General features: G+C 36.9%; 1 pseudogene across 1 annotated transcript; it reads right to left on the reverse strand.

Annotated features, from left to right (window-relative positions):
* Positions 1-1,453: 1,453 nt before the first annotated feature.
* On the reverse strand, positions 1,454-18,074 carry LOC309831505 (ferritin heavy chain-like; annotated as a pseudogene). The gene is made up of 2 exons: positions 17,988-18,074; positions 1,454-2,045 (listed from the first exon to the last, which is right to left on the reverse strand). The product of its transcript is annotated as a ferritin heavy chain-like (transcript).
* Positions 18,075-24,995: the final 6,921 nt, after the last annotated feature.

Raw genomic sequence — 24,995 nt, forward strand, 5'->3', positions numbered from 1 at the left:
AGATGCCCAAAGGGATGAGGGCAAGAGCCCAGGAAAACAAGGGAAGCAGTCACTGCTACTTACAGTGTTCTCACCCTGTGCTAGGCTAACCTTTCAAAGCCTCATTTAAAAGATGTATTTATATGTGAACTAATAACCAACAAGGATCTACTGTATAACATGGGAACGCTGCTCAATATTATGTAACAGCCTAAATGGGAAAAAAATTTGGAAAAGAATAGATACATGTATATATATATATAACTGAATCACTTTGCAGTACACCTGAAATTAACACAACATTGTTAATCAACTATACTCCAATAGAACATAAAAAGTTAAAAAAAAAAAAAAAAAGAACCTACTGTATAGCTAGGAACTCTACTCAATACTCTGTAATGACCTATATGGGAAACAAATCTTAAAAAGAGTGGATATAAGTATAACTGATTCACTTTGCTGTACAGCAGAAACTAACACAACATTGTAAATCAACTGTACTCCAATAAAAATTAATTTAATAAAAAGAAAGCAGATAAAAAAAGAAAAATAATAAAAGATTTATTTAGAGATAAACCTGTGCTAAGTTTATGCCATTCAGAGATTTTTAAAATAGCTTTATTGAGGCATAGTTGATGTACATAAACTGCACATATTTAAAGTATAGAATTTGAACCACCCCTGCAAGGTAATGAACATATTTATCACTCTCAGAAGTTTTCTTGCACTTCTTCATAATCCCTTCCTTCAGGACCTCCTAACCTTCTTTCTCCCAGCAACCTCTGATCTGTTTGCTGTCAGAATACATTAGTTTGCATTTTTCAGTTTATAAAAATGGAATCATACAGGATTTTTTTTCTGACTTCCTTCACTCAGCATAATTATTCTGAAACTCTTTCCTGCTGTAACATGGATAAATATTTCATCCTTTTTTATTATTGGGTAGCATTCCATTGAACGGGTGAACCACATCACTTAGTTTATACATACCTATTAATGGAAATTTGAATTCTTTTCAATTTTTGGCTATTATAAATAAAGTTCCTATGAGCATTTGTGTACAAGTCTCTATATGGATGTGTGCTTTCATTTCTCTTAGGTAGGATCTAGTGGAAGTGCTAGGCCAGATGATAGGTGTATGCTTAACATTTTAAGAAATTGCCTATTTTCCAAAGCTGTTTTACCATTTTACATCTCTACCAGTAAGAGTTCCACTTCCTCATCAACACTTAGTATGGTCAGCTTTGAAAATTTTAGCCATTTAATAAGTATGCAATGCAGTGTTATTTTGTTGTAGTTTTTTTTGGGGGGGTGCTGTACCTAATTATTTTATTTGAAAGAATACTACAAATGGAAGAACTTAAGTTGGTGTTTTGGTGCAACTTATAGAAAAGGTAAAGGTAAACCCAAATGCATGCACTGCCTTGGTGACCAAAGAGGTCACCCCATGGCTATGGAGAAGCCAACTTAAGGCTTAGCCCTCAGGGTCACTGTCTTCCAGGGTGTGCTTGTCAAAGACAGGCTCTGTAGTGCCAGGTTCCAGGGCCCCCATCTTATGCAGGTTGATTACAGTGGTCACCCAGTTCTTTAATGGATTTCACCTGCTCATTCAGGTCATATGTCTCAATGAAATCACACAAGTAGGTCTGTTTTTGTCAATGCCAGTCTGTGCAGTTCCAGTACTGACTGACTCACACTTATTTTTCAAGTGTAACATACACTCCATTGCGTTCAACTCACTCTCCCAGTGGTCTCAGTTTGGTTTCTTGATATCCTGATGGGAGTTTTGGGTATCTACTTGAGTCTTGTAGCTTCATCAGTTTCCAGCATGTTCTCTCTCCTTATGAGATTGATGAAGAAAACATTTGGCAAAGTTCTTTAAAGCCACGTCATCACAGTCAAAGTAGTAAGAGGTGCATGGACAGGTAGATATAGGAGATGCAGAGCTCCTGCTTGATCTGGCAGTTGATGGTGACCTCTGAGTCCTGGCAGTCATTCTGGTAAACCTGCAAGGGGGAACTGGCCACCACGGCAGGCAGTGGGCTCCTGGAGGTGGTCTGTGGGATCTATGAGGAAGTGTCAGAGGGCTGGCCCTAAGTGGCAGGCTAGCTAGTTTCCACAGAAGGAGTATTGAAACAGGAAGCCACAGTGACTTTCTGCAAAGAACCTCTGCCCTATTGCATTGTAGCTTTAATTTGCATTTCTTTAATAATATTGAACATCTTTTCCTGTGCTTATTTGCCATTCTTATATCTTCTTAGATGAAGTGTCTGTTCAAAACTGTTGCCCACTTTTTTAAAAAATGGATTATTTGGGCTTCCCTGGTGGCGCAGTGGTTGAGAGTCTGCCTGCCAATGCAGGGGACACGGGTTCGTGCCCCCATCCGGGAAGATCCCACATGCCGCGGAGCGGCTGGGCCCGTGAGCCATGGCCGCTGAGCCTGCGCGTCCGGAGCCTGTGCTCAGCAATGGGAGAGGCCACAACAGTGAGAAGCCCACGTACCGCAAAAAAAAAAAAAAAAAAAAAAAAAGGATTATTTGTTTACATATTGTTGAGTTATGAGAGTTTTTTGCATGTGCGAGATACTAGTTTTTTATCAGAGTGGTACTTGGCAAAGATTTTCTCCTAGTCTTGGGTTTTCAAAGAACAATTTTTATTAAGTTCATTTATTAATTTGTTCTTTTATGAGTTATGCTTTTGGTGTTGCATCTAAGAAATCTTTACCTAACCCAAGATCATAAAGGTTTTCTCCTATGTTTTCTTCTAGAAGATGTATAGTCTTATATCTTACATTTGGTTTGTAACCTATTTTTGAGTTAACCTGTGCATATAATGTGATGTATGAATCAAATTTTTGTTTATTCATCCATTTTTTTCCATATGGATATCCAATTTCTAAGCACTTTTGTTGAAAAGACTATTTTTTCACCATTGAATTACCTTTGAACTTGTGTTGAAAATCAGTTGTCTATTATGTGTAGGTCATTTTGTAAACTATTTTATTTTACTCTTTTATTCTCTGTCTTATTACCAATGCCACACTGTTTTAATTTCTATAACTTTATAATAAGTCTTAATAAGATACAGTGTTAGTCCTCTAACTTTATTTTTTGTTTTCAAAGTTGTTTTAAATATTCCAGTAGAATCAGATATTTTAAAACCTTCAAAAGTCCTAATATTTCCCTCCAAAGTTATGGTGCTAGTACACTTAATCAGAAATAAAATTTAGAAAAAAACTGGACACATACAAATTGATGTTATTCATATATCAATATCTTGTTATACCATATCCAGAAGCTGTATTATTAGAAGAGCCCTATCAAGGAGAACAGTCTGCAAATAGGAAGAATCAACTTTATTAAAAGAGAATGAAAATGTGAGTGGAGAATAAGAAAATCAGAAAGCACTTTAATTTCTTTAACTTGACTCATATTCCAAGTCCAAATATACTTTATTTAGGGCCCTAGAATAACTTCAAGATATTCTCTTTAAGGCACATTCCTCCACTCAGCACAACAAAGGCTCAGAAGCTAAGCAGGATGACACAGGCTAAAAATACATTTTTATATATGTGAGATATATAGAGCTATATATATATTCAATATATATATATGCATGTATATATGTATAATTTTTCCCTATCACAAAGGGAAATTCCAAGAATGGCAGTGGGAAACTTCTAAGATAAGCCAGCTGTTCTTGGGTGGCCATTTTCATTTAAGTGACATGATTACATAAATTAAGTACACATGGGCTGGGAAATGTCTTGTAAAAAAATTTCCTTACAAGTAAATCTGGACAGATTTTGAGGTCTTGAGCTTCCCAACACTGTGAGTTCAGAAACAGACTGGAGGCCCTCCATCAGGGGTGTTGGGGAGCAAATTTCCTCACTGGGTGAGAGACAAATGTCACTGACCTTGAAGGAGGCAGCCGACTCCAAAAATTGATGGTTTTTGAACAATTCATCCTATGGCATAGATAACTACAATAGGTGAGTAGTTTTCAAACTATATTCCAGAGTACAGCATCTCTCTATATTGCATAGAGAGAGCGTTGCTTTGGTGCCTGCCTCAGCTACTGCACAAGCAGTGTACCTCCAGGGCCTGGGTGAGCAAAATTCATGAAGAGGTTCCTGCAGTTCAGAAATTAAAGTCATTCTCCTTCCATTGCTTTACACTTTCAATTATATAAACACATACTGGCATTTTAGTGATCCAAGCAGCATTTCACACTTGATTGGCCCACTTTTCTGTGGGAACTTTTCCTTTGCTCACATGGATGACCACAGGAACCATTTCAGAATTCTGCACAAAGTAGCAATAAAAATGACTTTGGCCCACATGTTTGACTGTAGAGCTGATATCTATCCCAGATCAAATAGTTTTTACTCTATAAATAAAGGGTTTGACCTGTTCATTTTAGCTAGCTTGTCTAAACACAGCAGTTCAGCTGAGAAGTGATCCAGATTTCAAGTGTCCGAGCCTTACATATATAAAACATGGGCACACATTTGCACACATATGCAGATTCATGTGTGTACACAGGCTGGCATTCTTCCCCCTTTGACCAGTTTTGGAGTATCTGCCCTACTTCTCAGAGGAATCATCTAGTAAATAATCAGCACAGGGAGGAAGAATGATCCTAGGATTTTTTCCAGAACACCTCTGGCTCAGTAGGCACTCGGATGAAAAGTAGGGCAAATACCAATCTTAAAGTTCATTGGCTGTTTAATTTCCAGCCAAGAAAGCAATGAAGATGGAAAAGGGGGAGTACCTGTGGTCTGTGATTACTGGGGTGGCAGGCTTCCAGAGACACTGAGCCTTGACTTTGTTTCATCAGGATTCTTCCTAAGTTGCTATTAAGAAGTATTTTCAACAATCTCTTTTTATTAGCCGTTTGTGCCCAATATAGTTTTCTAGTTGCTAGTTTGTTATGGCTTTAACATAAATAAGGTTCTAAAAATGTCTCACATGAGGAGTTGCAGGGCTGGGTATGCTATTTAGACCACATAAAAAGTCTATGTAAAGGACTTCCCTTGTAATGGGACTCTTTTATATTTAATAGAACTGTCATATAAACATATACTAGCATTTAAAATACAGTTTCTGAGCTATAAAATAAACACCATTTCTAATATTGCTGTTGGCTTTCACATGCATAGAGCTTAGTTCATTAAATGTTCTTTACTCCATTTACGTGAAATGTGTTTTTAACTACCGGAGCAGCACATAAAGTGCATTATCCCTTGAAATGCAGCCATTATCAAGTAAAGAGCAGTGAAAGTCAAACATACCAAACATTTTGTGTAGACTCAAGAAAATTACAGTTAATTTTAACACCTTGTATAATGCCACAAATTGGTACTTTTCCAATAAATTATTATTGATGATTATAACTGTATTCACAAAATGAAATATAAATGTGGACATATATCACAGAAAAATATACATATTTATTTAGAAATATTTTCACAATTTATTGTTTACCTGAAAGTTATAAAATAGCAATATTTCATTTATTTTTCAAGTTAAAATGAAGTGGATTAAATAAAATGATTCTGCATTGCCTATCTTTATAAACTTGAGTAAAAATTTGCTACAGTGTGCTTCAGTTTTCTCATCTGAAAAATGCTGATAATAGTAGTTCCTAAGTCACAGTCTTCTTAGAAATGAGTTAAATATATAAAGCTATAGAGTTAACATAGTTAACACATATAGAGTTAACATAGTTTTTAGAACATTTCCAAGCACATAATCAGCAACCAATAAATCTCAGCTAATAATAATATTTTTCTAGAGCTCTATTTTAGAGTCACCACAAGTAAATATTTTGTTGCACATGTTGCAATATCCAACAGAAATCATCCGTGTACATTTTGTGCTAAGTAAAAAGTGCTATGTTGTTTATCAACATATGGCATGAATCAGTTTAGATCAATATATCTATTAACAATGTTTCACTGTACTTAATTTTTATAAAAGTTAAAAAGTTTGGGAGAGTCAAAGAGCCATAAGATGTGATTACTGTCCTTAAGTAGTTATGTGAACATAAAAAAGAAATTAATGACATTAATACACTAAAAATACTGAAATTAATCTTACAAAAAACACTGACAGTGACGTTACCAGACAGTTAGGAAGTGGTTGGCATTTGGTACATGGTGCTAGAACATGTGGCTATTCCTACATAATACAACACAGAAAAGTAAATGCCTGGTAAATTAAAGGCCTCAATATGAAAATAAAACTGAAAAACTTTTAGGAGAAAGCCTAAGAGGATATCTTTATAACATCAGGACTCAGAAAAATTTATTAAACCAGACACAAAACCCACAAACTATAAAGGAAAAAATGTTTGAAATTTATCTATTAGCACTGAAAATTTCTGTGTGACAAAAGGTAACATAAAAAAATTAAGACAAGTCACAGACTAGAGGAAGATATTTGCAGACATATTATAGCCTCCTTTCCCCCAAATAGTATCTGGAGTTCTTCATGTGTTAGCAACCAAAAAACAACCTAATAAAAAGTGGACAAAGGATTCACAGAGAAGAAAACACAATGATCAGTAAATATATAAAGACCTCCCCAAGCCCACTATAATAAATGGATATGCAAATTAAAATAACAGTCAGAGGGTGTGTGCATCTGGCTATAGCTGCCTAAGTTGCATAAGACTAAATCTTTTAATATAAAACAGCAAAAAAAAGTCTGGAAAAATTTAAAAATCTGTTTTAAGACTTCAGAGAGCAATCAAAATAGTTAGGACTTGAGAAGCCAAAATTCCAAAGAGAAAGAAATAACAGAGAAGTAAGCTCAATATTCACCGTTGCCTGCCCCGTTGAAATATTTGTCAATATTTGCCAATCTGTAACTTTCAGCCAAGATGCCAAAAGCCAAACAAAAATGGTATCTAAGAGATTAAGAACCTTCAGATTTCCCAACAGTCACAAAGGCTGGGGAGACAAAAACTGAAATACAGGGCTTACCATAGAAGATCATGGTAAAATGCCCCAGACACTCAGCTGAAACTCCAGAAAGGCTACGCTTTGGACTAAGGAAACTAGAAATAGACTATTAGTGAAAAATATCTGGAATTAGTTCAACCCAAAATAGATTAGGATGACCTCCTTCTATTCTAATTGTCTGTCTACCAGAAGCAAAATTTAGTACTCTCTGTAGGAAAGTAATATTATCATGAGTGTCAAATTATCTTTAAACATTTTCATATACAATGACAACAGCCATTTAAAACAACGAGTCACACCAGAAACAGAATCAAATTACTTAGAACAAAAAGGAAAAAATTTGGTAAAATAAAAACAGATCCATAGGAGATCCAAATATTAGAGTTATCAGACACAGAATTAAATGATTACGGTTAATATGATCAAAAAAAAAAGTACAGGACAAGATAGAGACTTTCAGCAGAGAACTAGAGTCCAGAGCAAAGAATCAAATAAAAATTCTAGCTTGGAAAAATATAAAAACCCAAATTAAGAACTCAGTGGATTGGTTTAACAGAAGGTTGGGCACTGTTAACGAGAGAATTAGTGCACTGGAAGATAGGTTGGCAGGTAATAGCTTGAATGAAACACAGTGACAAAAAAAGAGGAAAAGTACAGAATATATTACAAGAAACATACTGGACATGATAAAAAGTCTAGCATGTAATAAATATATAATATGTATAAAAGGAGAGAAGAGATAAAGTGGGACAAAACAATATTTGAAGAATATGACTAAGAATTTCCATAAATGTGTAGAAAATATCAAGCTACAGACTCAATAAATTTTATGAACCACAAAAGAGATAAATACAAAGCAAGTCCACACAGATACACATCACAGTAAAACTACTGACACATCAAAGATTCAAACATTCAAATACAAATACAGAGAAAATATCAGATGCATCCAGAGAGAAAATGTTACCCTCAAAAAAGCAAGAAACAGACTAATGGCTAAATATGCAGCACAAACATCAGAAACTAGAAGAAAGTAATAGTTTTTAAATACTGGAATAAACTACTTGCTAATCTAGAATTGTATACACAGCAAAAATATCCATCAAAATTTAAGGTAAAATAAGTATATATTCAGATATACAAAAACTGAGGGTTAGTCACCTGCAGACCCACAATAAAAAAATATATATATAATAAAAATTTTATTAAGTTCTTTAGGTAGAAAACCTCCATAGAAAAGTCAGAAAAAATAAAGAACAAAAAAAGGATAATTATTTGAATACATCTGAATGAATGTCTAAAATATTGTCTAATACATTGTGTGATTTAAACATTTGAAGATGTAAAATACATAACAATGAAAGATGGGAAAAGAATATATGCATTACTGGGGAAGTGGTAAAAGTAACAGTTTGTATTAAAATGTAACAAATCAAGGATTCATGTTTTAGTCTTTAGGCTAATCAGCTAAAGAATAGTATAATAATGAATAACAAAGTAATAGAGGGTAAGTATGGAATAACCAAAAATACTTGATTAATCTAAAAGAAAACAAGAAACGGCAAAAGAAAAACATGTAGAAAATAAATAATAAGATGGTAGATTTAAACCCAAATATAACAGCTATTTAATTAAATGTAAGTAATCTGAACACTGTGATTAAAAGACAAAGTTTGTAGAATTGGATGTGTTTTTTTGTTATTTATTTATTTATTTATTTATTTATTTATGGCTGCATTGGGTCTCCGTTGCTGCGCGCAGGCTTTCTCTAGTTGCAGCGAGTGGAGGCTACTCTTCCTTGCAGTGCACGGGCTTCTCATTGCAATGGCTTCTCTGTTGTGGAACACAGGCTCTAGGCGCACAGGCTTCAATAGTTGTGGCATGTGGGCTCTAGAGCACAGGCTCAGCAGTTGTGGTGCACGGGCTCAGTTGCTCCACGGCATGTGGGATCTTCTCAGACCAGGGCTCGAACCCATGTCCCCTGCACTGGAAGGCGGATTCTTAACCACTGTGCCATCAGGGAAGTCCCTGGATGTTTTGTAAGTCAGGCATTTATGACACACAAAAGATGCATCTTAAATGTAAGACTGTAGAGATGTTGAAAGTAATTTTTTTCTAAAAAGAATGAAAAAAGATACATATGCAAATATTAGCCAAAATAAAACTTATATAACTGTACTAATATTAGAAGAAGTAGGCTTTACTGCAAAAATCACTATTAGAGATAAAGAGGAATATTTCAAAATGATAAAAGATCCAATCTACTAGGCATATATAACAATTCATAAAGGCTCAAAATACATAAATCAATAACTGACAGAATGTAGAGAAGAAATTGACAAATCCACAATCATTGGGACATTTTATTACAAAGACTGATGGGGATATGGAAGATTTCAGCAGCATGAGTAACCAGTTTAACTGACTTGAAATAATAGAGGACACTGCACAAACATGGAATACACATTCTTTTCAAGTATAAAATTGGCCATATGCTAGTCCATAAAGCAAGTGCTCAATCTCATTAGTAGTTAAGGAAATACATATTAAATTCACAATGAAATTATTACACATCAGAGTAACCAAAATAAAAAATACAGAAAATACCTCGTGCCAAAAGAATGTGGAGCAACTGGAATGTACTGCTGTTGAGAGTGTAGATTGGTGAAGCTAATTTAGAAAAGTTTTTGGCTGAATCTACTAGAATTGAACAAATGCACTTACCATGATGCAACAATTCCATTCCTAGATCAATACCCTAGAAAAATGAACATGTGCTCACCAATATGAACAAGTTGTACAGGAATCTTCAAAGCAACACTTTTTTTTTTTTTTTTTTTTGTGGTACGCGGGCCTCTCACTGTTGTGGCCTCTCCCGTTGCGGAGCACAAGCTCTGGACGCGCAGTCTTAGCGGCTATGGCTCACGGGCCCAGCCGCTCCGCGGCATGTGGGATCTTCCCGGACCGGGACACGAACCCATGTCCCCTGCAAAGGCAGGCAGACTCTCAACCACTGCGCCACCAGGGAAGCCCCAAAGCAACACTCTTTATAGCAGCCAAACACTGGAAATGACTCAAATGCTCATGAACATAAATGGAGCAATAAATTTTTACACACACATAATGGAATGCCATAGACCAGCAAGATGGACAAACTACCACCATGTTCAACAATGCAGTAAATCTCAAGAAAATATCTTTAGTGAACAGATCTAACACAAAAGATTCTGAATCCGATAGTGATTCTGTTACTAAATCATTCTGAATGAAACTAATCTACTGTACTAGTTTTTTTGCGGGCTGCCATAACGAAGCACTGCAAACTGGATATCTAAAACAACAGACATTTATTTTCTCACAGTGCTGGAGGCTAGAAATTCAAGATTGGCAGGGTTGGTTTCCTTTGAGACCTTTCTCTTTTGGTTTGTAGAAGACCGTCTTCTCCTTGTATTTTCACATTGTCTTCCATTTGTACCCATCTGTGTCCTAATCTCCTCTCCTTATAAGAACACCAGTCATGTTGGATTAGGGCCTACCCCGATGACCTCTTTTTAACCTAATTACTCTTTGCAGGGGTTACAATTTTGCCCATAACATTTATGTGATTAAAATTTAGGATAGTGTTTACCTTTAAGGAGGATGGTGGTAGTAACTGAGAGGAGGAAAGAGGAGGTCTGATATTCTTGATTCTGATAACACATGTATTCTCACTTTATAAATGCTCATTAAGCTATATACTGATGATCTGTGCACTTTTCTAAATGTTTGTTTTTCATTTTGAAAAATCTTAATAAGAAAATATGAATTAATAAAAAGTAATTTACATCCATCAAATTGCAGAAATATAAAAAATGCAATGATATGGAAGACTTATGTACTGCTGGTAAGTTTATAAATTAGTGAAACACCTTAGAGAGCAATTCGGCAATTGTTGGAAAGATAACAAAATAATTGATATACTCATTGAGCACTGTTCTAAGCACTGTTGTATTTACTATGGCAATGCCATAAATGATGAATTTTTAGAGTCTGAACTGGACTGCTGTAAAAAAGTGACTAATAAAAACCCAGTGGTTAAATAAGACATCTATGTATCCTGCTTATAACAGTCCAGCAGTAGATGGCTAACAGGACAACTCTGCAAGGTTCAAGATTTCAAGATGGAGATTCCATCTCTAGGAATAAGGCCTCTCTCTCTCTCTCTTTCTCACACACACACACACATACCATTCTCTCTCTCTCACCATTTCTAGATAGCAGGAAGTGGGGAAAGGCACACAAACACACGCAGGAGTGTACATCACTTTCACTCACATCCCATTAACCAGAATGTAGTCACATGTCCACATCTAGCTGGAAGAATGCTAAGAAATATAGCCTTTATCTGGGTACCTGAAACTCTTCTATGGACAAAGGGGATAATGGATATTGGAGTACAACAGGCAGTCTGTCATAGGCAGTTACTACTACTATCATGATTTTAGAGATCAAGAAACAGAGTCAAATATGGTAAGGGTACACACAGAGTAAACGACAGAGTCAAGACTTGAACTCACACAAACAACATACCTACTGTATGAGGCACTGCCTCTCTACAGCTAATAAAATTAAAGTTGTATACCCTGTAACCCAGCTGTTCTAGCACACGTGCATAAAGACACATGTACTGGGATGTTCATTCCAACACTGATTGTTAAAATAAAAAACAAACAAGCTAAACTAAACTAAAAAAGACATGCAATAGAAACTTCTCAGCCATCAAAACTAGCGTTCAATATGAAAAAATCTCCAGAACATAATACTGAAAGGAAAGAAGTTATAGAAAGAATACATACAGTATGATGTCAGTTGCATAACACTTTAAAAATAAAAAATATGTATTGTTTATGACTGAATAAGTGTGCAGAAAAGTGCAGCATATGTGTGGGAATAATGTTCACAAATCTATTAAATATGGCAAGATGTTAACAAATATTTAGTCTTATATGCTCATTATTTTAATTTCTGGTTTTTGTGTGTTTTAAAAATTTACCAGTGGTGTCTAAATTTTCTTTTTTAGATGCATTGACCATATGGTGTAGATTTATTGGGGATAGTTTGGATATAAATTGCTCTTTATAATCTCTGTAAACTATCAATATATTCTAGGAATATCAATCCCTTTTGGACTACCTCTCACACATAGAATTGATATAAAAATCATTATCTTGATTTTTTACCTAGAAATATAGTTGGCCTAGATGTGGTGGCTTACTCAGTTGACTTAGGATTCAAATTTCACATTTAATTTTTACATTAATCATATAAGAGAGAAACCATTTTTCTTTCATATAAATGATGTAATTTTCTGTTTTTCATCCTCCTATACTTTCAAAAGTTCTTTCCTTTTCATCTAAAAATCTTTCAGACTAATTCATATTGGTCTACCATTTTAAATTATCAGTTTCATTTCCAAGTGAAAATTTGATTTACATTTTTGTGACTAAACAAAAATAACAACAGACTTCATCACATTTAGGCTAGATTGAATTTTTAAGTGAAGCAATTTCTTCACATCTTTTCTAGGTGGGACTGGGGGAAAGAATGGGAATGTGAGGAGAGATCTTTGATAGTTTTTTTTTTTTTTTTTGAAGGGCAGGCTCAAGTGTGGTGTAGAGAGATTATAGAGTCAAGATTTTTCCACTGGACAAAAAAAAAAGATTTTTCCACTGGATATTCCAATTATTCTTGAGGCGCTATCTTTCTCTTAGACCAACATCATTTAAATCCAGATATATTGCCTTGGCTTAAAACAATTTGGGGTAAGAGAAAAGCAGAATTATTAATAACTTCATCATTCTTTCTTCTTATCAAATGCTGACATATTCAAGACAGATTTGGAAATTATTGGTACCTAAACACTCATCTCCTTCATTATTTAAAGTTGATGAATTCCTAAATTAATTCTTAGACCTTTCTTTAACAAGACAGACAGAAATAAAAGGAGGGTAGAGAGGTTTCTCTTACATTTGAACCAAAGTTACTTTATTACTTAGTATAGCTAAAATTATCAAAGACAGATTTCACGTTTTAACAATGGATTCTCTTCAGTTTATAGGGATATTGTTCTACAGAGGAAAAACAAACTGAGGACTTTTATAAGAGGGCATTCTTGGTTCAGAGTACGTTATAGATGATGTGCTATCACTTTCAGACCCAACAAAAAAAGAGACAAGGTTTTAATGTTAAAACACTAAGATTGATTTATTGATATTATGCTTGTCAAACACAGGAGAAATGGTTTTATAATGTTGATAAAGTGAGCATAGAATTTAGTTTTGGCTATAGATATAATTTCTTATGTAATGCAACTACAAAAACAATTTCTTGAGGGTTCTCTGAGGAGTAAACTGGGTTGAGGTGGACCACTAGAACTTCACTGTATTCTTAGTAAACTGGAAGCTAATAATGACCCTATCTCTTTCTGGCAGCTGAACGTTTCTAGCTTCATATCTAGGGGTTCACATAAGAAATGCATGATAGCCAAGCCTACAAAATTTCTTACTTACAATCTCTTTGGGGTGAAGTGAAATAAAATTTTGATCAACTTCATTCATCAGCTTTGATCTCTTCTCTAAATTATTTGACCTATATTTCTAAAAAATGAGACTCTAAGACAAAGTCTTGCATGCAGATAGTTGATCTCAGGGAGAAAAGAAGGAGGACATGTGGAGTGAGACCAGGAGGAAAGGAAAGCTAATCCAAAGGTACATATTGAACTGGCCATTACTGTGGGGGCTGGTGCACCATCCTGTCAAGAATTCTCAAGCACTTCATGGAATATGTCTCAGATTGAAAAACCAGGGGACAAAACAAGAGAAATATTTATTAATTGTCTCCATTTACCTTATTAGTCAATGGTGGGCTCACTCCTTTGGTGGGCTCAGTCCTGGTTTGTGCATTCATGAAGGCCAAGTGGGTCATGCAATCCCATGTTGCAGTATCAGAGGTGTCCTGGGGCAGGTAGTGAGGGATATTTGGCACAAGTGTTGTTAAGAAGCACCTGAGCAAATTGGTAGAAATCCGCAGAGAAGATATGAAGCAGTACTCAAGAAGTGTCTGACGTAGTCTTTGCAACTTTGCACCTTTTAGATCTTCTTGTGTCCCGCATTAATTAATTCCATTAAGTCAAGTTCATCAGAGTTCCTTTCTAGGTCATGACCACTTGCAATATTTATAAAGACTCAATACTAAGAGGCTTAGTGCAATAAGCTGTGTTTCCTGCTGCTACAATTGGTGCTGAGACTGAAATTGGTACTTACCATCTCACTCCTCTACTACCCATTCTAGAATTCTTTCATCCTTTGCCTGTGCCTCAGCTTGTCTAGGTTGCTTGTCTAGTGTGGTGACCTAGACTGTCTTTCCCAGAGACTCAGAGCTCTTAATGCCTTTCCCTTTTCAAGCTGCGGTTGCTATGCATCCATTTACCATTATCACTAAGCACAGAGTCACCTAAAGACATCCTCAAATACCCTGTAGTCTAGACAGACTTCCCTAAGTTCCCATCATGTAGCAGCAACTCTAGATCTTCAGGAAAATTAGAGTCAATTACTTTAAGTTATTCCTTCCTTTGCTGACATGAAAAACCCAAAATGACTAAGTGGTAGTTGGAGCTACAAGTTCAGAGGAACCTTTACTATGTCTTCTGGTGTAAGTGTTTCCTCATTGGGAACTTTTGATCTGGCAGAGCACAAATAGGAAACTCAAATTCCAAAATACAGTCACTAATGGTGAGAGGGTTCTGTACTACCTGTCTTTGGTTCCTGGACCCAATTTTTCTGACAACTCAACACCAAATATCACGTATTGGATAAGCAAATATACCACATCCCAGACTATGTCTATCCACCTTGCTGGTGCATCAGCTGAGCTGCTTCTAAGCGATAAAGTTTATAGTCTGGAGTCACTTGGCTCGTGTCATAAAATGTGTACCTTCATCTGAGTCACTGTTATATGGGATGCCATAACAATGGGTTGGTATTTTGGAATTCCTCAGATGGTGGTACTAGCTGAGACACGGGTTATACATACAGTAAACCCCTATCTACTATAAGTATCAGTTCTGACTGGGGTACCTCACTTCTTCCTCCAGAATGAAAGGGATCTGATGTAGCAGATATACTACCAGAAATCTGGTATCTCAAGGGATTGTGCTACGTCTAGGGTTTCAACCAGCTCTTCCCTGGATCATTGTCACTGAAGTTCCAAAGTCAGACTCTCAGTGTCTAACAGAGTACAAGAGCACACGAGAAATTATTTTATAATAGCAGATACTTAGTTCTCTGCTAAAGCAGCCATGACTTTGCTCTAGAATTCTGGAAGTCTGAATTGTGACTTTTCTGGTAGAGCTCGATAGAGATTCTACCTTGCACACTTAACCACCATGGATACCTCTAGCACTCTAAGCTCTTGAGGCAAATGGCCTAAGTGCCAGGCATCTCTCACTGAGTATGGATCTGGTATAAAATTTTCCATTATTCTGGGTACCACTCAAAACTGGGAGCCTTCTGAACCATCTAATAAGTGAGTCAGAGCATTATTCCCAAGAGTAGTATATATTGCTTTAGAATCCAAAGGCCCACAAAGCATTGAGCTTCTTTCTTTTTTTGTTGTTTTAATTTTAATTTTATTGGAGTATAGTTGATTTACAATATTGCGCTAGTTTCAGGTGTACAGCAAAGTGATTGAGCTTCTTTCTTAATAAAGAGGGTTGCAATAAATAACAACGTGTCCTTAGAAAGGTTGTTTCAGGATAGCCCAGATCATTGGACCCATTAAAACTTCATCAATATGATAGGCCTTCTAAAACTTTTGAGAGTTTATTCTCTCTCCTATGCCATTCATCAGTCTTAATGGGCATTCAATGCACTTGCCACTATCTGTTCATCCTCTGCAGTTAGCATGACATAATCAATATTGTGGTCCAGTACCATGGATAGACAGAATATATTAATTGGGTTTTAGATATAATAAAATTGTTGTAATAACCAGACTTCCAAATAATAATGCCCATCAGGCAACTACAAATGTAATGGTTGTGTAGCAAGGTAAAAAATAAATGAATATGCATGAAAATATTTGTTTGACAATAAATTATAAGAGGATAACAAGGTCTTCCAGAAATAAATTAGTCCTCAGAGAAAAATGACACAAAAGAGCAGTAAACCAGTTCTGTTGTTTTGAGCTGCTGTATGGCCCTGTGCTGCCTCTATTCTTAAATTGAAAGGTAAAGTGTTGTACAACAACACTTGAAACTAATATAAAGTTATATGTCAATTATATCTCAATGAAAAAAAAGATATAGTATTAATGTGGGCAGTGCACCAGGATCTACATGGTTAGGAAAATAAGTGTGAATAAATACAGTGTAGGGACCAAGAAAAGTGAAGAATGATTATCAGTTTAAGGACCAGCAGCAGGACTCTGCCTAGAGGAGAGTAACAAACTCATATCCTAGTGGGGAGGACTATTTTGGCTTGGCTAATCTGATGAGACATCTTTGATATGGAAAATTAGCTTTCAGCATATTGCCAGTAAAATTTATGCATGAAATAAAGTGATTTTTAAGAAAATTATATGGGAGATTTCAATAAGCTAGATAGAAAGGAAAAAAAACCCACCAATAACAAACATTAGATTGGGGAAGAGAAGAAACATGATGGGGATGGGAATCCAGGAAGAGGACGTAAGCAGTTAAACTTTTCCAGCAGGAGATTGTGGAGGGGGAGGAAAGGATAAGGATAATGGCAATGACTTTTAAGGTTAAGAACTTTATATTTAAACCATATGATCTTCTGCATAAGCCTCCTGCCTTGCCTTATTTGCCCCCTAAAATAAGTAAAAGTCTATGACCTACATTGTCTTTCTGGGAATGTTTTGGAAAGAAATCAAAGAAAAGACCCTGTGCTCCACATTAGTATCAACCTGAGACATATGAAAGAAAACAATAAACCAAGGAAATAAAAGAGACAGAGAATTTCTCATAAATAAGAAATTAGAGACAGAAGTGTATCGATATTGGAAAGAATGCTTATAATCCCATCCTGCATGAAAAGGGGGAGAGGATATCTGCAAATAACCATATCCCCATTTCTAAATAACACAACTTTTTCTATCAAAGAAAAAAGGTTTAAAATTTTTTTTTATTGAAATCTACCATACATACATCAAAGTGCAAAAATTCTAAGAGTACAGCTTGATTATTGATCACCAATTGAACATACCCATGAGACCACCCAGATCAAGAAATAGAACCTTATCAAATTCCCAGAAATCCCCATCCTGCACATTCCAATTACTACTCCCATTCTCCTCTCCAAATAAAATCACTATTGTAAGTTTTAAAATCATAGATCAGGTTCGCTTGTTTTGACTTTCATATGAATGACATCATAGTAAATGTTTTTGTGAGTCTGGCTTCTCTTACTCAATTTTATGCTTGTGAGATCCATTCATGTTGTTTCACTTCTCATTCATTATCACAGCTATATAATATTTCATTGTATGATTACCATACTTTATCCATTCTACTGTTAATGAACTTTTGAATAGATTTTACTTGTAGGCTATGACATATCTTTTGGTGAACACATTGTCTCATTTCTAATGGATATATATCTAGAAGTAAAATTGCTAGGTCCAAGGAGATATATATATATATCTGACATATATATAGATATATATATCTATATATAACTGACACTTTTCCTCCCATCATATGGATCAGATATTTTATTTTCCAGGCTCCTTTGTGGATAGGGCTAGGCACCCAACCTAAGTGTGGCAAATCAGATAACTCCACAAAAATCACCTAGACTTTCTATCCCATCATCAAGAGTCAAGAGAGGGCCCACACGCTGGGAGTAACCATCAGCTTCTCCAAAAATCTCTACTCCTGTCCTAGTCCATTTAGGCTGCTATAACAAAATACTATTGTTATAATATAAACCACTGTTATGATATAAACTGGGTGGATTATAAAAAACAAAAAATTATTTCTCACAGTTCTGGATGCTGGGAACTGCCAGATCTTGGTGCCGGCATATTTGGTGTCTGATGAGAGCCTGCTTCCTGGTTCATAGACAGCCATCTCTCTGAGGCCTCTTTTATAAGGGCACTAATCCCATTCATGAGAGCTCCACCCTCATGACCTAATCACTCCCCAAAGCCTCACCTCCAAACACCATCACATTGGGCATTAGGATTCAAAATACAAATATTGGATGGACACAAACATTCAGTTTATAGCATTCCATTAACAGATATCAAGGCAAAGTCCAAACATCTAATATAAGGCTCTGTCTCCTCCAATAAGTGTACTGAATCTGTGACCAGTCCTCCACCCAAATCTTCTACCATCATTTTCAGGAAAGGACCTACAACCTGAGACTATGACCCAGCTATCCCAAATTTCCTTACCTCTATTGATAAGGAGCTGCAGGTACTCACCCTCCAATCCCCTAATGCACATTCTCTGTCTTGAATTCACCCAGGAAATACTCTCGTTTAACCCTTTATTCCTGTTTTTATCTCTCACCTGGGCTCACAGTTAACCTTTTTTCTTCTGCTTTTATTCCCCGTAACCCTCTGTACTGTCTCCCTCTCCCACTGCTCCAGTTCCACAAATCATTTCACTGTGCCCTCTGAAATTCATGGTCCACATGCCAGACTGTATTTTCTACAGTGGCCACAAGATCTCTCAACCCTCTGCTCCTGCAATCTTCGCTGGAATGTCACTCTTTTATGAGGACTCCCAAAACACTCCATTTAAAATTGTCACCTACAAGCACCCACCCAGCCCACCCTTTTTATCCCCCTTAATCTACACTTGTTTTCCTAAAGCACTTTATCATCTAACATCAATTTACATGATCCTTTACTTTATTGTTTATGGTCTGTCTCAAGATACCCCACTCTCCCCTGCTTGAATATAATTTCTAAGAGGATGGAGGCATTTGTTTGTTCTTTCAGTGATATATCCCAAACACCCCGAGTGGCATGAGGCACATTTTAGGTGCTCCAGATTTTGAATCAGAAGTTGATGTCTCAAATAGATAAAATCAAAATGACTTTTCTTCCTAGTTGTAATGTTAGCAGCCCCACACTCACTTTCCCAGGATGGGGCATGTAGGGCAGCAGCAACAGTAAAGCCAGTGTGTCCAGCACCCCATGATATTGTGGTCACCAGCAGTGTCAGTACTGACCTCTGGACCATCACTGTGCCTGGATTTTGGCTACAGTTTTGCTCAGTCTTCTTGTTAGTTTTGCTCAGCCTTGGGACTGATTTTCCTCAGTTTCTTGGGACTGATTTTCCTCAGTTTCTTGGGACTGATTCTGCAGCCATCTCTGTGATCTTGCAAGTGACCCAAAATTCTTTTGAATAATTTTTTTCTGCTTATATCAGCTGGTGAGGGCTTGTTTCTTTGCTAAGAACAACGAACTTTTAAGTATTGGCCTTTTGAAAATGGATGAGGACATATCTGAAATACCCACAAGTTCAGAACAACATCACTAAAAATAAAAGGGAAAATAGTACCAGAGGAGGCTGTCTACCTAATTAGCTACCAACATATGCAGATGAGAATGCTGGTCCAGAAACTCGGAGTGGAGAAAGCCACAAAATGTCAAGATTGTTTCATCCAACATCACATAGACAGCCTATTTCTTTACTTCTTTTGGTAGGGCTGGTCAGAAAGACATGGGAGTGAAAAAACATCTCTTTTTAAAAGCCATCACTTGGACTCGTGTAATATAAAAGGCCATCCCTGGGAGACACCCGGCGTGGATCCATATGCTTTGTGAGTCTTTTTCCCTGTGACATTTTTATGAAGGTTATGTATATGTCCCGTTCATCTTCATTCTCCTGGTGCTAATTGCTGTCCATTGGACCTTGCTACTGTGTACAGAGACCACATGCTTCTCCGACACTGCCCTGGCTGCGGTGTGCCACATGGCCCTGCTGTCCTCAGATAAGAACCTGCTGCTGTCTGACCACAACAGCTGGAAATGTTCTGCCTTGAAGAGCTTATCTTGTGGAGACTCAAGCTGAGCTATGACACAGTCGACAAGCACACAGAATGAGTGGATTCTCTGGGGGCAGCTTATGGAAGCCAAAAAGCCTCCCATGTGCTGTTGGATGAGAGTTTGGAGTTGATAGTGAGCTTTACTGTGGACACTTCCTGTGAGGAAAGCATTGTGCTGAAGACAGAAAGAGGTTCAAGAGAGCCACGAGCACAACTTCTCCAACCATTGGTCTCTCTCTGGGACTCTCAGCTTTTTACTGATTTTTCCTTGATTAGGGGCAGGAAAAAATGAAAGAAGATAACTCTTCAATTCTTTCTCCTTTATCTCCTTCTAATTTATAAAGCATCTGCAATCCAAGAATTGCAGCATTACTGATAATGGGCCTCTACTCTGATGCTTATTACTAGTCTTACACTTCTGCCTCCCCAAGCCCCCCAACCAACATTACCTGTTTTTCATTTCCTTGCTTTTTAAAATAATTCTTTCACATATGTCTGTATGTTTAACCAACATAGTGTTTAGTTTCTGGGTTTTATAAAAGTGATATCATACTGTATACAGTCAGCCCTCCATAGCTGCAGGTTTGGCATCTGCTGATTCAACCAAAATTACCACCCAGGATTGGTTGAATCTGTGGATGCAAAACCTGCAGATAGGCAAAGCCCACGGTACAGTGTTCTGGAACTTGCCTTTTTATCAGTTACCAGTATGTTTCTAAGGTTCATCCATGTGGTTCTGTGGAATAGAGATTGTCAACATTTCCTGCTATATATTAGGCTTTTGTATGACTAGACCAGAGTGCGTTTATATGTATTCCTGCCGAGATTTGGGTTGTTTCCTGTTTTTTAGGTGTCTGAACAGAACTGCTCTGAACATTCTTGCCCGTGGCCCTTGGAGCACTCCTGCTACACTTCCTCTAGAATAGATCTGCTGGTTGTTTGCATGTTTCACCTCACGTGATAGGGCCACATTGTCCAAAATGATTATTCTACTTCACAAGCAATCCATGAGTTCCCCTTGATACACCTTCTCTCAACATTTGGTATATTTGATTTCACAGAAGATTTATTTTGTGAGGGAGAAGGAATTGTCCCTAATTTGAGAGGATGAGCTAATTAATGCTAATCAGGCTGAGAAAGGTACTCCTAGCTACCCTGCTTGCACTTTTGAGTACATCATTTCTTTTGCTTTTAATATGCTGTATCCATCCCTGTCGATTCAGCCGTTGCTTAGGAGTGGGGCCTGGCAACACCCTTCAGGAAGAAAGCACGGATACGGGGTCAGAGAGAAAAACATCTCCTTCTCTCCTGTACCATCCCAGGGCTCCCTATCTTGTGGACAAAGACTAATTCTTGGGCTCTCTCACCCCTACACCCTTGCCGTGGTGATAGAGAAAATATAAGGCAGGTGATATTTGTCCTGGGCATCCCCACTGCTCAGGTATTGATGATGGCTCTGTGCTGGATGCTCCTAGGCCTGTTCCTGTCCCTGGGAACATTCAGGCTTGCTTTTTGTGGGAAGGGGGTGGGGTATGTGTGGAAGGGGAGATTCAGGGATACAGGCCAGTGACTCTCTCTTCTTACTAACATTGGAGTATCTGTGTTACTCTCAGAAACAAGGCATCACTCACTAAAGCTCTGACCTACACTGCACTGATGGGAGAGGGCTAGCATTCCCGTCTAGGTGGCAAAGGGGTATTTCACCAGGACTATCACATGGCAGGAATCTCAAGCTAGGTAGGAAGGGGGACAAGGCAGAAAGGCAGTTGGAAACATAATAACACACCAATTAGTTGACTTAATCTTGAAGCTAAGCCAAATCTCACTTTGATAAAATTGAGGCAGAGAATCAGGTTTGTTATTCATTTATATGAATTTAATTTTCTTCCCAGCAAGCCTACAACTCTGCCTCTCAGGCTCTTCAGAGATTTGGGTTCTGTCTCTATAATAAACTTGAAAATTTAAAATAAAGTCTGCACTTTTTCTCTGGAAACATTTCTGTATTTGGAGAATCCTTATTGAGGGCTGCATTTCCTAATGATCAGCTGGCTGTTTCAAGTTACTTACCCACAGATTTGAAATTTGGTGAGCTCTCTGCCTCCAAAGTTTTTCTGAAGTCCTGGAAAATACATGATATGTTCAAGGTCACAGTTTGCTCTTGGAATTTTTGAAAATATCTATGCATGCTGATTTATGGTACTGTAGCCTTTCCCAAGCAGAGAAGACCTTGTTCCTTTGGTTTACATGCTTGGATAAAGATGTTTTCTTCTTTTTTAATGGAACTCTTCTTCTATTGGAAAAGTGATGTAGGAAAGAATAATGGAATTTACTAGCTAAAAATGATTCTGAATTGTAAAAATGCAATGCTTTGGCCAAAAAACACTTCCTCTCTTGTTCCTTGTCATTAGAAGTATGTATGTGTATAATAAATAAGCTACTTGCCATTGCTTTTTATTCTCTGGAAATAGACTTTTTAATTCACTAGACGTTTTCCAAGTTAAGCAAAGGAAATTGGAAGATATATTTATGACTACAGTTTCTGGGGAATAAACATGAGGCCAGTTGGATATAACCCTAGTGAAGTAAGGGTGGTGCAACAAAGCAATGAAATCAGAACAGTCTAACTAGCCAATAAGGATGAATCACAGAATAATGTAATCTTAGGTTTGAAGGGATTTTAAAGGTCATCTAGTCCAGCAATATGATTTAGACCAAAGACTATTTTGGCTCAACAACATAAAACCAATGTTGGGTAGTTTGTTTTCTAGAACCAATCCAAAATTTTCTAGCAAAATCAGATTTGCCTTGCACATTTATTCTAACCTCGAACTCATATACTAGAGGTTTTCAACCTGTAATCTATGGATGGCCCACAAGGGAGCCCTGGGGCCCTCTGAAATGGAATGCAAAATTGTTTGGGATTGTATACATTTGTGCTTTATTCTAATACAGTAAATATTGATCAATATAACCCAAACAAACAAAAGTTCTTTGAGATCCTTAATAATTAAAAAAGAATTTTTTTAACAGTCCTGAGACCAAAGAGTTTGAGAAACTTTGTCTTATACATTACTGCTATCTTTCATTTCTTGCACAAAATAAATACCTTGTTTTTTCTCCTGGGCCTCTAAAACAAGTAACTGTAATGCCTCCAATTTGGACTGCCTGCTTGTGTCTCCCCCTTTCTCACTTCCACAGATTGACCATCCTGGAACCTTAGTTTTATCATAGAATCTGAAGTGACCCTTACAGATAATTTACTTATTTTTTACAGTGATGAAACTGAGATCCAGGAAGATAAGCAATTTGTCCCAGGTCAAACAGGAAGAGGCAATTACTTCTCATCTGGGCTCAAAACCTCCAGACTTCTAAGTCCAAAGCTCCCAGCCTGCCATTCAGCGTCAACACAACTACTTGTCCTACTGTTCCTAACACAGTCCCCTGCTGGAAACAGCTCATTTCCTTTGCTGTCCCCTGAACCCACTAGACCCACCGTTACCTCCAGGTGAAGAACTCCTGTTTAGATAGAGCTGGTCTCTGCACTCAATCTTTCCCTAGTCCAGAATGGTTTCTACCCTTTTAAATCCTACTTATTTTATATTTTATAGTAGAGAACAATTACATATAACTATGCCCTAAATCATACATGTAATATATTATCAAACAACGATTCTTGCCTGTCTCCCTACCCCAGAATCCCACTGCACAGAAACAACCACTTTCAATTCTCCACTATTTCTTCTGTTGTATGTCTCAGTATTTCCAAATAACATACTTTAAAATGATGTTTCCTAATATTTTAATATGGGAAATTATCTATTGACTATCTACAATTCAACATCAGGATTTAACTCTTTAGCTTCACCACCTACAACACAGACATATCTCTTCCTGCTAGTCTTCCAATCTAGTGATGTCACAATATTTGGCTAAATGAATATTTGGTATATTAGATTGCATCATATAAAATTGCTGTCATATAACCATTTTGTCTTTTTTACCATTTATTTTTAGCTTACACACAGTAAAAAATATGTATCCTTTCACAAATACCACACTGCCTTGCTTACGGTTGATTAACAGTACTTTTTTTTTTAAACAGTCCATTTTAAAATCAAGAATTCTGAGTTCTTTCATTTTTTTCTTCTTTTTCAAAATGGTTTGGGCAATTCTAGCTCTTTTCCCTTTCCATGTAAATTTTAGAATCAGAATAGGGACTTATTTTCTCAGTTTCTTTTATCCAGAGAAGGATTTTCCATTGGGGATTCACATGCCTGCTGCCACAGCTGCCATGACTGTACAGTTCCACACCTGGGGCTGGCCTCAGGGCAGGACCAAGAGAGAAAAAGAGAGAGAGGTGGAGATTCTCCTGACACTCTCCAGCTTGCACGGTTTTTATTCCTTTTTAGATGTGACTAACATTTAAATCAGTAGATTCTGAGTAAAGCAGATCACCTCCATGGTGTGGGTGGTCTCATCCAGTCAGTTGAAAGTGAGGTCCCCAGCAGAGGAAGGATTTCTGCCTCTAAACTGCCATTGGGCTCAAGACTAAACATCAACTCTTCCCTGGGTCTGCCCTGCAGATTGTGGTCTTCCAACCCCCATGGTGACATAAGCCAATTCCTTAAAATAAATCTAGACAGAAAGATACAGATATCGATATAAATACATCCTATTGGTTCTGTTTCTCTGGAGAACCCTGACTAATACAGCTACCTAGACACATAATTTTTTAAAAAATCAGTAATGCCCGTACAGTAATATAAAAGAAAAGTAAATAAAAGAAAAACAATTTATAATAAAATTATGTGGAATTCAACATATAAATTCAAGCAGTGTCCCAGTTACTACTGCTGCATAGCAAACAACCCCAAATTTGGGAGTGTAAAATAACCACTTTATTACACTCACAAATTGTGGGTATTAAGAATTCAGAAAGAGCAAAGCAGTGACAGCATATCTCAGAGCCACAATGTCTGAGGTCTCAA

This window comes from Grampus griseus (genome assembly GCF_964374135.1).
Source record: "Grampus griseus genome assembly, chromosome: 13".
Taxonomy (NCBI): Eukaryota; Metazoa; Chordata; class Mammalia; order Artiodactyla; family Delphinidae; genus Grampus; species Grampus griseus.